Consider the following 14,163-nt stretch of genomic DNA (forward strand, 5'->3'; position numbering starts at 1 on the left):
GAGGGGGGACAGACGTGCGGGGGAGCGGGGGACAGACGTGCGGGGGAGCGGGGGACAGACGTGCGGGGAAGCGGGGGACAGACGTGCGGGGGAGGGGGGGACAGACGTGCGGGGGAGGGGGGGACAGACGTGCGGGGAAGCGGGGGACAGATGTGCGGGGGAGGGGGGACAGACGTGCGGGGGGGACAGACGTGCGGGGGAGCGGGGGGACAGACGTGCGGGGGGAGCGGGGGGGGGGGGACAGACGTGCGGGGGAGCGGGGAACAGACGAGCGGGGGGGGCAGACGTGCGGGGGAGCCTGGGGACAGACGTGCGGGGAAGCGGGGGACAGACGAGCGGGGGGGACAGACGTGCGGGGAAGCGGGGAACAGACATGCGCACGCAGACGGGTTCTTCACACCGCTTGTTGGTGGCGCTGAGGACGCCTCCGGCCGGACTAGGGTCCTCCAGGCGGGGGGGGCGGGGGGGCTGTTTTCTGAGCGGACATTAAAACGGGAGAATCTCTCTCTATTTACCTCTGGGAGCTTGTGCTGGCTGCAGGGGCCTCGGCGGCCGGGAGAGCGGGGTGAGCAGAGACCCATGAACTGAGCATGGCGGACGCACCACCGTTGACTAATCTCTGCATCGTCCTCCGCAGAAACGACCATGAGCTTGCGTTCGCCCCACCTGTGCGCCTTGACCGCATTCGCTTGCCCCTTCTCCATGTATCATTTACTGAGCAACAAAATAACCGAGTAATTAAATTCAAACCAGAACTGAAGGGCGCCGGCGATAATTAATTCCCTATCACCGACAGAGCCATTCTGGGCCTCCGTGTCCGTCCTTCTCCAAGGGTCCTGACAGCTTTAAAATCCCTCCTGTGAACTATCGGGCATTACGCCCCTCGTTATCCCAGATGGAGCTCCACGTGCCCCTCCTGTTCTCACGCCGGGACCCTTCCTCCGTGTCTGCCGGTGAGTTTTCACGCCGCTCTGAAGCTGACACGGTGGGTGAGACCACAGGTGACAGGCAGGGTTCCCGATGACGAGACTGTCCTCTCTCCAGGTGCCAGAGGGGTGTGGGGTCCCCAGGCCGTACTTACTCCTGAGCAACTGACTGCCCACAGGACTGGGAACGCCCAGCACCCTCCTCGTGTTTCTGGTCCGGAGGTGAAAGGCACCCACAGGAGGGGTGACCCTGCGTCTGCGTGCCACGCGGCACGCGGAGAGGAGCAACCAGCGAGAGGACAGAGAGAACTGGTTTTACAATCTGCACAGAAGCCGGTTCACGCCAGAGCCTCTTCTGAGTGGGTGGGGCACGGTGCCCAGCAGGAACCCAGCTCCAAGCTCCCCGGGGTTCCCGAGCAGTTCCGAGGGTTTCCGAGCAGCTCCCCAGGGGTTCCCGAGCAGCTCCCGGGGGTTTCCGAGCAGCTCCCCAGGGGTTCCCGAGCAGCTCCGGGGGTTCCCAGGCAGCTCCCCGGGGTTCCCGAGCAGTTCCGGACGTTCCCGAGCAGCTCCGGGGGGTTCCCGAGCAGCTCCGGGGGTTCCCGAGCAGCTCCCCGGGGTTCCCGAGCAGTTCCGGAGGTTCCCGAGCAGCTCCGGGGGGTTCCCGAGCAGCTCCCCGGGGTTCCCGAGCAGCTCCGGGGGTTCCCGAGCAGCTCCCGGGGGTTTCCGAGCAGCTCCCCAGGGGTTCCCGAGCAGCTCCCCGGGGTTCCCGAGCAGCTCCGGGGGTTCCCGAGCAGCTCCCGGGGGTTTCCGAGCAGCTCCCCAGGGGTTCCCGAGCAGCTCCGGGGGTTCCCAGGCAGCTCCCCGGGGGTTCCCGAGCAGCTCCCGGGGGTTCCCGAGCAGCTCCGGGGGTTCCCGAGCAGTTCCCGGGGGTTCCCGAGCAGCTCCCGGGGGTTTCCGAGCAGCTCCCGGGGGTTTCCGAGCAGCTCCCCAGGGGTTCCCGAGCAGCTCCGGGGGTTCCCAGGCAGCTCCCCGGGGTTCCCGAGCAGTTCCGGAGGTTCCCGAGCAGCTCCGGGGGGTTCCCGAGCAGCTCCGGGGGTTCCCGAGCAGCTCCCGGGGGTTTCCGAGCAGCTCCCCAGGGGTTCCCGAGCAGCTCCGGGGGTTCCCAGGCAGCTCCCCGGGGTTCCCGAGCAGTTCCGGAGGTTCCCGAGCAGCTCCGGGGGTTCCCGAGCAGTTCCGGAGGTTCCCGAGCAGCTCCGGGGGGTTCCCGAGCAGCTCCCCGGGGTTCCCGAGCAGCTCCGGGGGTTCCCGAGCAGCTCCCGGGGGTTCCCGAGCAGCTCCCCCAGGGTTCCCGAGCAGCTCCCGGGGGTTCCCGAGCAGCTCCGGGGGTTCCCGAGCAGCTCCTGGGGGTTCCCGAGCAGCTCCCGGGGGTTTCCGAGCAGCTCCCCAGGGGTTCCTGAGCAGCTCCGGGGGTTCCCAGGCAGCTCCCCCGGGGTTCCCGAGCAGCTCCCCGGGGTTCCCGAGCAGCTCCGGGGGTTCCCGAGCAGCTCCCGGGGGTTCCCGAGCATCTCCCCGGGGGTTTCCGAGCAGCTCCCGGGGTTCCCGAGCAGCTCCCCGGGGTTCCCGAGCAGCTCCGGGGGTTCCCGAGCAGCTCCCGGGGGTTCCCGAGCAGCTCCCGGGGATTCCCGAGCAGCTCCCGGGGTTCCTGAGCAGCTCCCGGGGTTCCCGAGCAGCTCCCGGGGTTCCCGAGCAGCTCCCGGGGGTTCCCAAGCAGCTCCCGGGGTTCCTGAGCAGGGAGAATTGCTGGCTTCCCGTCTGCACATTCCCGGCACAACTGCGGTCTCAGTAGCCGCGGGCTGGCGCTGATTTCACGGACAGTTCACAAGCAGCTCTGCCCTCGCAAAGTCAGATGTGGTCCAGGTAGATGGCCGGGTCAGACAGGAGCTGGGAGGGCCTGGCAAGACGTCCCGGGGGGAAGGGACTTCAGCGACGCAGGGAACAGGGTGAGGCTGTGGCCCCCTCCCCCCACCACACGGACACGCCCGCTGCTTGTTTGCCATCAGCTGCAATATGATGTCACTAATCCACACTGTCTGCCCTAATCCCGGCTTTCACACTCCTGTGTGTGCCTACCTGGGCCGCAACCGAGACCGGGGCCACCGCGGAGGGACAGGCCGCGCACAAACGGTGCCCCACTGTCCAGGGAGGCGGGCAGTCTCTGCTCCTCCGCACAAATTTAGAGTTCCAGGGTTGTTTGCCCTTTTTAAAGAAAAACCCAACAGATCATTTTCTTGAATCTCCAAATCTCCAAATCTGGTTTAAAAGGCAGATTTCATCAGACTAATTAGAATTTCTTTGTAGCTAATTACATTGGGGGCTCAGTTAACTTCTGGAGAACACGCAAGTAGAATTTTAATTTTATCGGATTTTGCCCTAAAATGGATTAAACGAGCGCGCTTGGAACCAGACACGAGGCTGCCGTGTGGCTCTCCCAGGGCCGGGCGCTCGCGGTTACACCATCGATTTCCCCTATTATCCTCGGGTCCCTGGGCACCGTCTGTAAACGCATCACAGCGAGATACCACACGAGCTAGAAAAATAATTGAATTTTATAGAAATTCTCTGGGGTGGTAAACATCGACGACGGCCATTAAAATGCAGAGATTGTAAAAGCAGCCCGAATGATTACAACAACCCTTCACATCGAGAGAGTGACATATTGCCTGATGGGAGACTGATACGAAAGATTCTTACCTTTTTTTTTAATTGATATATATATATATATATATTTTTTTTTTTTTTTACAGAGACAGAGAGAGAGTCAGAGAGATAGGTAGGAATAGACAGACAGGAACAGAGAGAGATGAGAAGCATCAGTCATCAGTTTTTTGTTGCGACACCTTAGTTGTTCATTGATTGCTTTCTCATATGTGCCTTGATGGTGTGGCTACAGCAGACCGAGTGACCCCTTGCTCGAGCCAGTGACCTAGGGTCCAAGCTGGTGAGCTTTGCTCAAACCAGATGAGCCCACGCTCAAACTGGTGACCTCAGGGTCTCGAACCTGGGTCCTCTGCATCCCAATCTGACGCTCTATCTACTGCGCTACCGCCCGGTCAGGTTTTTTGTTTTTGTTTTTGTTTTTTTTAATTTCGAAACAACCACAGATTTACAGGAAAATTACCCCTTGTGGACATTCAGCAGAACTGTGTGGCCCATGGCTTGCGGCCCCCTCTTTTCTAAGCCGCTGCGGGGTGGTCTGTGATGGTGCGTGGATGCGCTGGTGTGCACAGGGGTGCTGCCGTCCTCACGGGGTCAGGTGCATTCGGCACAGGACGCGTCACTGATGTTGGGCGTTCCAGGCCAGGTGCACTCCTGGTGGCCTCACCTCCTCTTCTACCAACTGAAGCCAGGCCAGGAAGTCGGACTTTTGTGTTTGTTTGCTTTTGTCTTCATAAAAACGCACAGGTTTCTTTCTTTATAAACCCCTGATCTCAGCCACGCTCCCATGTGCAGCGCGGTGGCGTTAACTGCGGGCGAGCCTCACCACTGCGCACCCCAGAGCGCGGAACAGAACGGCTTTCCGGCCCACGCGCGAGTCCTCTGGGACCGCCGTCGCTGCACGGGGCAGGTCCTGGCTCCTCCGCGTGGGGGGCTGAGCGGCCTGTGCCCCAGTTTTCACGTGCACACGCGCAGGTTGAGGGGTGGGAGTGTGAGAATAGCATCAGAAACTGGCCTCTGAGGGCGTGGCTCCGGGGCAGGACCGCCCATAGCGCACCCCTGGCCCCTCCTCCGCCGTGCGTCAGGCGTGGGGCACCCCCTTACCTCCACTGTGCCTCTATTTCATGTGCCAAACCGCAATGATCATTTTACAAGTGGAAAGGATTTCATAATGACCACCCATGTCTCCGTCACTTAAATTTTTACCATTCTTTTTTTTTCATATTGTTAAAAAAAAAAACTAGGATGATTGTAATACATGTCTTATAGGTTAAGGAAATACGTGTAAGTGCGCTCCTATTATTTACCCCTCCATCGGAGCTCAGGGAACCTTAGTAAAACCATAGAAACGCCTGCATTCAAATAACAGTCCATTGATCAACACACCCAAACCTACAGGAGGCGGAGGGAACGAGAAGAGCTGTTCCCCCGAGGCTTCCCCTCACGCCAGCTCCTTGTTTTTTAAAGCAGAGACACATCAAGGAGGTCCTTCTTATCTTATTTGATATTATCTTATTTAATATCAATATTATCGATATTTATTTAATATTAATACTATTTCAATATTTTCAATATTACCAATAATATCTCAATAATGTTTCAATATTATCAATATTTATTTAATATTAATAATATTTCTTATCTTATTTAATATTACACGGCCCGTTGCCACAGAGGCGATATCGATGAGGAAGAACTCAGGTGGATTCCTTCCCCAGATGCCTTGATTTCCTGATCCGTTCCGAAGGGGTCAATCGTTCCTCCTCTTCTCCGTGTGTGGCGCTCCCAGGTGGTCAGCGTGGGTTCCGTCAGAAAGGACCCCGTGCAAAGCACGACGGCATCTCTGCCAGCACCATCCCTCTGGCTGTGGTCACAGCCACAGCACCGGAGTCTGTGACGGGGTGTCCAGTGTGGAGGTCATGAAGCTGCTCTCCTGCCCCGGTGACCTGTGGAAGCCACCAAACCCGAGCCAGCGCCCGTCTGCTCTGGTCTGAGAAAAGGATACAGGCGGACAGCCAATCAGAAGGAGCCAACCTGGCGTTTTCAAATAAGGCACCTGCGACAGCCAATCAGAAAGAGCCAACCTGGCATTCCCAAATAAGGCACCTGCGACAGCCAATCAGATGCTTTGCTTTGCTTCAGCCTCTGCTGTATAAAAGCCTCCGGCGGCTTCTCTGGAGCAGCGCTCCTCACCCTAGCCCTTTGGTTGGACACGGCCGTGTTTCTGTCCACGGATGCTCGGATAAACCCTTGGGGGGAAAAAAAAATTGTAATGTGCCTCAGTTTACCTCTGAACAGTTCTCACACCATGTTTGAAAGCAGTGTTTATCACAGAGGATGTTTTTGTTTCCTGAAATATTTGTCATTGACTTGAACCAAAAAAATAATATATATATATATTTAATTTAATTTAATTTAATTGTTGCTTTTCTTTTAAGTTGATTTGAGTGGTAGGGTGGAGAAAGAAAGGCAGCCTCTTGCTATTTGAAGGATGTTGTCCACAGTGTTCCTCCATCTATCTACCCACTTACCTACCTGTCTATAATTTCCTGTTGGGCTCAGAAAAATAGAGGATAGACTCACATTGCTGCTGCTGCTCTGTTACAATGACTACAATTGCTTTTACCCAGTATTCATTCATCATGTACAGTGGATGAGATACTGTAGACTCTACCTACAGCAGCTCACTTCGTTATCATAACAGGCTTGTGATACAGGATCTGTTACGACTCCCATTTTACGGATGAGGAAACGAAGGAATCAGAACCACCAAACCACTGACTTCCTGCCCAAGGACCACAGGACACAGAGCCGGCCAGCCCGTGTCCAGAGTGTCCTCGCGCTCTGTGACTTCTCCATATTCAAGTCGGGGCATTTTTTTTTTTTTTTTTTTGTATTTTTCTGAAGCTGGAAACAGGGGAGAGAGACAGTCAGACAGACTCCTGCATGCACCCCACCGGGATCCACCCGGCATGCCCACCAGGGGCGACGCTCTGCCCACCAGGGGGCAATGTTCTGCCCCTCCGGGGGGTCACTCTGTCACAACCAGAGCCACTCTAGCGCCTGGGGCAGAGGCCAAGGAGCCATCCCCAGCGCCCGGGCCATCTTTGCTCCAATGGAGCCTTGGCTGCGGGAGGGGAAGAGAGAGACAGAGAGGAAGGAGAGGACGAGGGGTGGAAAAGCAGATGGGCGCCTCTCCTATGTGCCCTGGCTGGGAATCGAACCTGGGACTTCTGCATGCCAGGCCGACGCTCTACCACTGAGCCAACCGGCCAGGGCCCAAGTCGGGGCATTTTGAGAGAAGGAATTTTCTGTTGTCCTCACTGCTTTTTTTTTTCTTCTTACAGCTGTACAAACTTTTTACTCCTTCCAGAGTTACGTGTGCATGTGTGTACGGGTAGGTAAGATGGGTAGCGTGAGTCCATGATGGCGTCTATTTGCTGTTCAGTGGTATGTGAACTCAGCCGACCGGCGTGGTCGGGCGGCTGAGACAGGTGTGTACCATACAATAAACAGCGACCTGATTTAATAGCCACATCAGTGACCACTCACAGGGAAGGGCGGGGAGAGTGGGCCCACTGTAAACGGAGCACCCGCACCCTGAGCAGGGGTCTCTGCTGTGCGGAGTCATGGGGGAGGGGGAGGCTGATCTCCCTTTCGCTTTATGAAGGATTGATTGCCTCCACACACTCTTTTTTTTTTTTTTTTTAGAGACTTTTTGGGTTTATATCAATTAAGATGAGGGAACAGAGATTTTCCTATATACCTCTCCCTCCCTCACACATGCTTAGCACCCCCACACCCCCCATGAGCAACATCACTCACCAGAGCAGCACGTTTTTTATCAAGGGGGTGGACATATGGTCACTCAAAGTCCACAGTTGGCCTTAGGTTCCCTGTTGCTGTTTCTATTTTGTGTCAACACATGTATGATACGTACCATGTATCCATTGTGATAGTGTCACGCAGAGTGTTTTTTCTCTGTCCTAAAATCCTGTGCCCTTCCTGTCAATCTCTTTCCTCCCTAACACGGGTCACCCACTGACCTTCCCACTGTCGCCACGGCTGTGCCTTTACCGGATGTCGTAGGGCTGTAATCATACGCGTAGCCTTCCAGATCTGCATCCTTCTTCCTCACGGTCACATCCGCGTTTGTGTCCTCTGTGTCTGTCCATGGCTTGTGGCTCATTCCTTTTTACTGTGGGCTAGTGTCCCACTATGTGGATGGACCGCGGTCCATCATCCACTCCCCCGCGGAAGGACATCTCCGCGGTTCTCACGACTCGGCAAATGACGAGTGTGCAGGCTTTGGGGTGGACATCCGTTTTCAACTCCGTTGGGTAAATAAGGAGGACTGCGATTGATGACGGTATGGTTCTGAGTGTGTTGACTTTTGTAAGAAACCTCTGTACTGTCTTCCATATTGCATCTTTGTAATGTATGACTCTGTGATTACACACCCACTGCAAACCTGTGTCACTGTGTCACAGAGGAGAGGAACGGCAGGGTAAAGAGGGGAGGACGAGAGACCATCTCTTAGAAGCCGTTCCTATCTGATGAGCCCTGAATGGAGGCATGGGCGAGGTCCATCCCGTCTGGGCCCAGTGACCGTCACCCTAGGGACGATGGGTGTGACTTGGACAGATCAGAGAGAACGACTTCCCGTGGACCAGGAAGTGGAAGGTGGTTGAAGGCAGGAGGCACCACTTCAGCCTCCGGGTTAACTCTGAGACTCTCGCCATCAGCGCGAGACTTCTCTTCCTGAGTCTCAGTCCCCTTCACAAGGGCAGGGGAAGGGATGGAAGCAGTGCTTTCAGCCAGAGTCACGGGGCTGCGGTGCTCGGTCTGTGCGGGAATGTCAACCGGCACCCCTGGGAGACGCCTTCTAATGTGTTCTCACCCGCAGCTTCCAAATCCTCCTGTTCTTTCTGAGCTGATGTAGCTGCACGCCACCCTTGGGGCAAGCAGGGAGGGCTCCTGGACGCTGACATCTGTAATCCGGCCGAGGGCGGTTTACCACGAGCTCCTCTGACAAAGATGGGCAGGCTGGTTGTTTACCAGGGGCCAGGACTGCTTTTTTTTTTTGGATTAAAGGGGGACAATTTATTAATTCACCGGGAAGACAAAGGCTTCATTAAACTGCTGTTATTCAAATGAGCAAGACCACCTCTTCTCCTGCCTTTCAATCTCACGGAGATCCTCATTAGGAACAGCAGAAAGCGCTGTCACGTGGCTGTGGCCAGCCGGGACTGCTGGTTCCCTGCGTGCCTGTGACCGAGCCCAGAGGCGGTGGGACGAGGCGAGGGCTGGGCTGGGGAAAGCTAGTTACACAGTGACCAGCAGCAATTCATTGGTTAAAATAAAACGCAAAAGAAAACCCCACCTCTTTCATCTCCGAAGCCATCTCTCATCTCCGTTCTGAACCATTCCAACGACACCGTGTGATGGAAAGAGCTAGTACTTATTAAGCACAGGAGGCCACAGCCCGAGCGCCGTAAATTCATTTCACCTGGAAAGCTCTCCTGTGAGGAGCCGCATGCCCACCCCCCACCCCCCACCCCTTTACCGGGGAGGAAGCCCAGGCAATGGGGTCGTTAGGTAACTTGCCCCAGGTCCCACTAAGTGATTACTGGAAAAGGTTAGAACCCTGCCGCTCTTAGTCCTGACTTCCAGCAAAATGTGTGAAGCATCCAGCACATTTAATGTTTAATGAGCTCCGTGACGGTTTCCTGAACACGGGCTGGGAAATTATCCCTCGTGGAATCCGTCCCTTAGAACTCTGTGTGGACCATTCCGTCAATCTAATGGTTGGCGGCGGCTGCGGCTTCTTTCTTTCTTTCTTTCTTTCTTTCTTTCTTTCTTTCTTTCTTTCTTTCTTTCTTTCTTTCTTTCTTTCTTTCTTTCTTCTTTTTACTTATTTTTTATTATGTAACTACATGTTTATTAGGTTATTTCCTGGTATTCGCAAAGACGGAACAGGGAGAAACGGCTGGATTTCACAGGAATCCTTACGTGTCACAGGTGATTGGGGACAGTGGAGGGTCGGCAGGGGGCGACTGTGGTCTGAAGCCCTACCTACGCCTTCCGTCCTGAACGCCCCTTTCTTAGGAAGGATGTGGCCTCCAAAGCAAACAGCCAGGATAGAATTCGAGGGAAATGGTGGAGAAGCCCCATCAGCAGGGTTCTGGAGAGAGCGCGGCATGTTGGGAAGACACCTGGACAGGCGTGGGCTGCCCAGAATGTCCGTCGGTCGGGACACGTTTAATATCTCTGATACTGTATGTCATGGAATATCGGGACCACCCCTCTGGCCAGGGGAGAGAGCCCTTCCTCGGAGGACAGCCCCTCCCTTCCTGGAGTAGCTCCACTTCTTTTAATATCCCCCCGAAATGAAGCCCAACCACCCCCTCGACCTGTGCTGGAGAAACCCCGAGGGGGTGCCTGCTCCCTTCCTCTGGTGTCTGTGCCCTCGTGTGACCTCCTGCCTTGCTGTGACTGTGACCTCCACCCACAGGCAGGCAGCCCAGGAGAGGGGTGTCCCTTCTGGGATTGTCGGGCAGGGTTGTGGCATCTCCCTGCTTAGGGGACGCCCTCCCGCCCTCCCTGGCTCTGCAGGAGCCAGCTGCCCTGCCGTGGGCTGCCCTGGGGAACAGGCCACCAGCTGGCCTTGACCAACAGCCGCAGGAAACCAGGGTTCTCAGCCCCGTAGGCTGGAAGGAACAGCATTCGGCCAGGACACTTGCTCTTTCCCCCTTTGAGCCGCGGCGGGAGCCCCGTCCCAGGTCCTGGGCAGCCCCTTCCCTGCAGCTGTGGGAGCCCCGAGGCCAGGCCGCTGGGCTGGGCCTGGTTTCTGAGGCCCAGACCCAGGGAGGTGACAAACGTGCCGCCTTGGGCCCCCTCTGTGTGCTCTTGTTACGCAGGACTCGGTCACCACGGACTCCCACGTGGTTCCAGTGCTATTTCTCCCTGAGAAGCTGCAGGAAGAAGAAGAGGTGCAGGGTAGGAGACTGGTTTCACTACCCTAACACGGACACTGACCTTTACTAATGACCAGCTCCGAGCCAGGGCTTCCACTTCGCTAGGTCCTTAATGCCAATGATGCCATTCACCCGTGGCGCAACCTCGTTGGGAAGGCGTTACCGTCTCCAGCGTGGACGCTGAGGCCCAGGGGCACAGTTACTGGCCCAAGGTCAGCAGGTGTTTAGGGGACTCTGCATCCAAGCCAGGGGGCCCTGCTCTTCCCACTCTGTCCCCTGACTCCTGCTCCACTCGGTTACAAAAACCGTTATTTCACGTTTAGTGACATTTTCTCTGGAGCAGACGTGGCACCTCGCAGCCCTGTGACGACGTGGTGCGTTTGCCGGGGGTGCTCCGCCCGCCACCAGGTCCGCCTGCTCCAGATGCCGCCCTGGGAGACCTCACCCCCCCACACACACGTGAGCGGCTGTGCTTTCCCTTGTCTTTCTCTCACTTGTCCACATTTCTACTTTTTTTGTATCCCATCTGCAATGTGGTTTCTTTTTCTGATATTTTTCCGAAGTGAGAAGTGGGGAGACAGAAAGACTCCCACATGCGCCCAACCGGGGTCCACCCAGCACGCCCACCAGGGGGCGATGCTCTGTCCATCCTGGGGCGTCACTCGGCCCCAACCAGAGCCATTCTAGCACCTGAGGCAGAGGCCACAGAGCCATCCTCAGCGCCCGAGCCAACTTTGCTCCAATGGAGCCTTGGCTGTGGGAGGGGAAGAGAGAGACAGAGAGGAAGGAGAGGGGGAGGGGTGGAGAAGCAGATGGGCGCTTCTCCTGTGTGCCCTGGCCGGGAATCGAACTTGGGACTTCCATGTGCCAGGCTGATGCTCTACCACTGAGCCAACCGGCCAGGGCTGCAAAGTGGTTTCTTATCAAACACACGAAGTTGGAACACTGTCTGCAGAACGAATAGAAACAAAAGTCCTCGCCCACATCCCAGTGAACGTCACCTCCCTGCTAACAACTGGCATCTCAGGCTGACAATGGACGTGAGCAGAGGAGGCGACTATGAGGAATATGTGGAATGAGCTTCATAGAAGGACTGAGATTCTCCAGAGTTTCTAACCCTAAATAGAGACTTTACATATTTTTTAAACACATGAACTATGAACAAAATATTGCTCCTGTGTTAGGTCAAAAATAAAAATCTTACCGTCTTCAGAGCAGAAGAAATGATATAGCCTATATAATTCAATGAAGGGCTAATAAAGTTAAACAATTACAAATTAAAGAATAGCCAAACATCATGTCTTAGAAGATGATGAGCACTCACTTCTTATTAAGTTTTAAAAGGAGAAAATTATATATACACTGTATATAATATATAATATATGATATATTACATATATTATAAGATACATAATATATATGTTGTATATGTTACATATGTATATTACAGATGTAATATATATTATACATATTACACATGTAATGTGCATATTGTGTGATATGTATATATATGCATACATATTATATATTATGTATTACATATGTATATATTATGTGTATAACATGTTACATATTCTATACCATAATGTATAATATATGTATTTTATATATATATGAAAAAATTAAAATAAATAAACTTAGAGTTCCAGAAGGTAGGAGAACAGCTGAGGAATATCAGATGGGGGTGGGGGAGTGCATTAATAAAGGTAGGAGCATAAATTAATTACACATAAATTAATGAGACACCCCCAAAATAATAAGAGTGGCGAGCTGCACCCAGACAGGGACAGCATGCGGCCAGTGCACCCGACACGTTGTCGTGCAATTTCAGGGCCTTGCTGTCCTGTGTCCTCTGCACAGAGATGCCTCCACTGGCATTGTTTTTGGAGGAGGGGTCACATTTTAGTATGGACAGGGGAGGAGAACCAGCGTTCTGTGTGTTAATGACCTGGAGCCTCAGGGGTTTCCCTGTTCACCCGAACTGCCTTCATCAGCCACCACAATGAGCATTCAGAAAGAACGTTTTGAAAGCCAGTTTATTCTTAAGTTTGGCTGCTGGCCATTGGAAGATGAATTTTTAAAAAATCCTTGTTCCCAAGATGTTTCCACCAAACACCCGGTGAGGTGACAATGCCATCCGGGCCCGTGTTCCTTCTCGAGCTGTCTTCTTCCTCTTGAACCTTTCTGCCCCCCGCCCCCACCTGGCCCCGAGGAAGACATTTCACTTGAGCTTGAGCGTAGAAGTCGTCTTGCATCTCATTCAGAATATTTGCAGGCGGCTGTCTTCATGTATCAGGAACTACATATGTAACCGGTTCTCAGCCTCTCGGTGCCCCCGGTGAAGCGGAATCCATCTCGCCGGTTCAGGTTTATATTACCCTGTAGCAAAGCCATTTATCACGGCCCTACCTCAGCAGCTTCCCTGATTATTAAAACTCCCCGGCCAAGGGGGGCTCAGCGCCTCCCTGAGCTGCCGAGTGATGAAGTTTCTTTATTACTTGACCCGAGGTGCGGGGAAGCTACATATTAAGGCGTGTGATTTGAAAGCAGTGACAAGGATGCAGACCCGGATCCATTCAGTGGGTTGCCTGCACGACCTTACCAGGATTTAACGCAGGGCACACGTCCGGCCAACAGCCCTCCCGGACGGACGCACTCGCCAGTTAGTCACTGCTCCCCGATAAAGATGAGGTGTTTATCCCCCAAATCTGGACGGCACTGAGACAGTGTTGCCCTGACACAGTGACGTTGTGACGCGCCTCCCCCGCCCCACCCCACCCCCCAGCCCCAGGCCGCAGGCTCAGTTCTGCAGAGTAATTAGAAATAAGGGCACGTGTAATTGACTCAAGTGGCTAATGGCCATGCTCTCCGGTCATTCATTCGGCAGAAGCTGATGAATATTTATTAAGCGCTCTCGTCTCTGACAGGGGTCTGGCTTGTCTCAGAGACAGAATCCGCGGAGGGGGGGTGTTTCTGGCGTCAGGGAGTGAGTTGCAGTCTCCCTGGATGGGAGGGGGGAGGCGGTCGGCCCCGGGAAACTAAGAGACAAACGTAGAAGAAAGGATGTCATTGCACAGCAAGTGTCATCGAGGAGGGAGTCCAGGGCAGAATGACCAGAGCGTGTGAAACACCTCTGCCCGCTGGGTCCCCGGCACGTGTCCCACACCAGTGGTCCCCAAGCCCCAGGCCGCGGACCGGTACCGGTCCGCAGAGAAAGAATAAATAACTTACATGATTTCCGTTTTCTTTATATTTAAGTCTGAACGGTGTTTTATTTTTTAAAAATGATCAGATTCCCTCTGTTACATCCGTCTAAGACTCACTCTTGACGCTTGTCTCAGTCACGTGATACATTTATCCATCCCACCCTAAAGGCCGGTCCGTGAAAATATTTTCTGACACTAAACCAGTCCGTGGCCCAAAAAAGGTTGGGGACCACTGGGCTACACCCTGAGGCAGGCGCAGCCTCGGGAGGGGGGGGTGGGGCAGGCAGGGCAGGGTGGAGAGGGGGTGCGCTTGTGCCCAGAAGGCCACACACTCCCGGA

Source organism: Saccopteryx bilineata, chromosome 10 (genome assembly GCF_036850765.1).
Source record: "Saccopteryx bilineata isolate mSacBil1 chromosome 10, mSacBil1_pri_phased_curated, whole genome shotgun sequence".
Lineage (NCBI taxonomy): Eukaryota > Metazoa > Chordata > Mammalia > Chiroptera > Emballonuridae > Saccopteryx > Saccopteryx bilineata.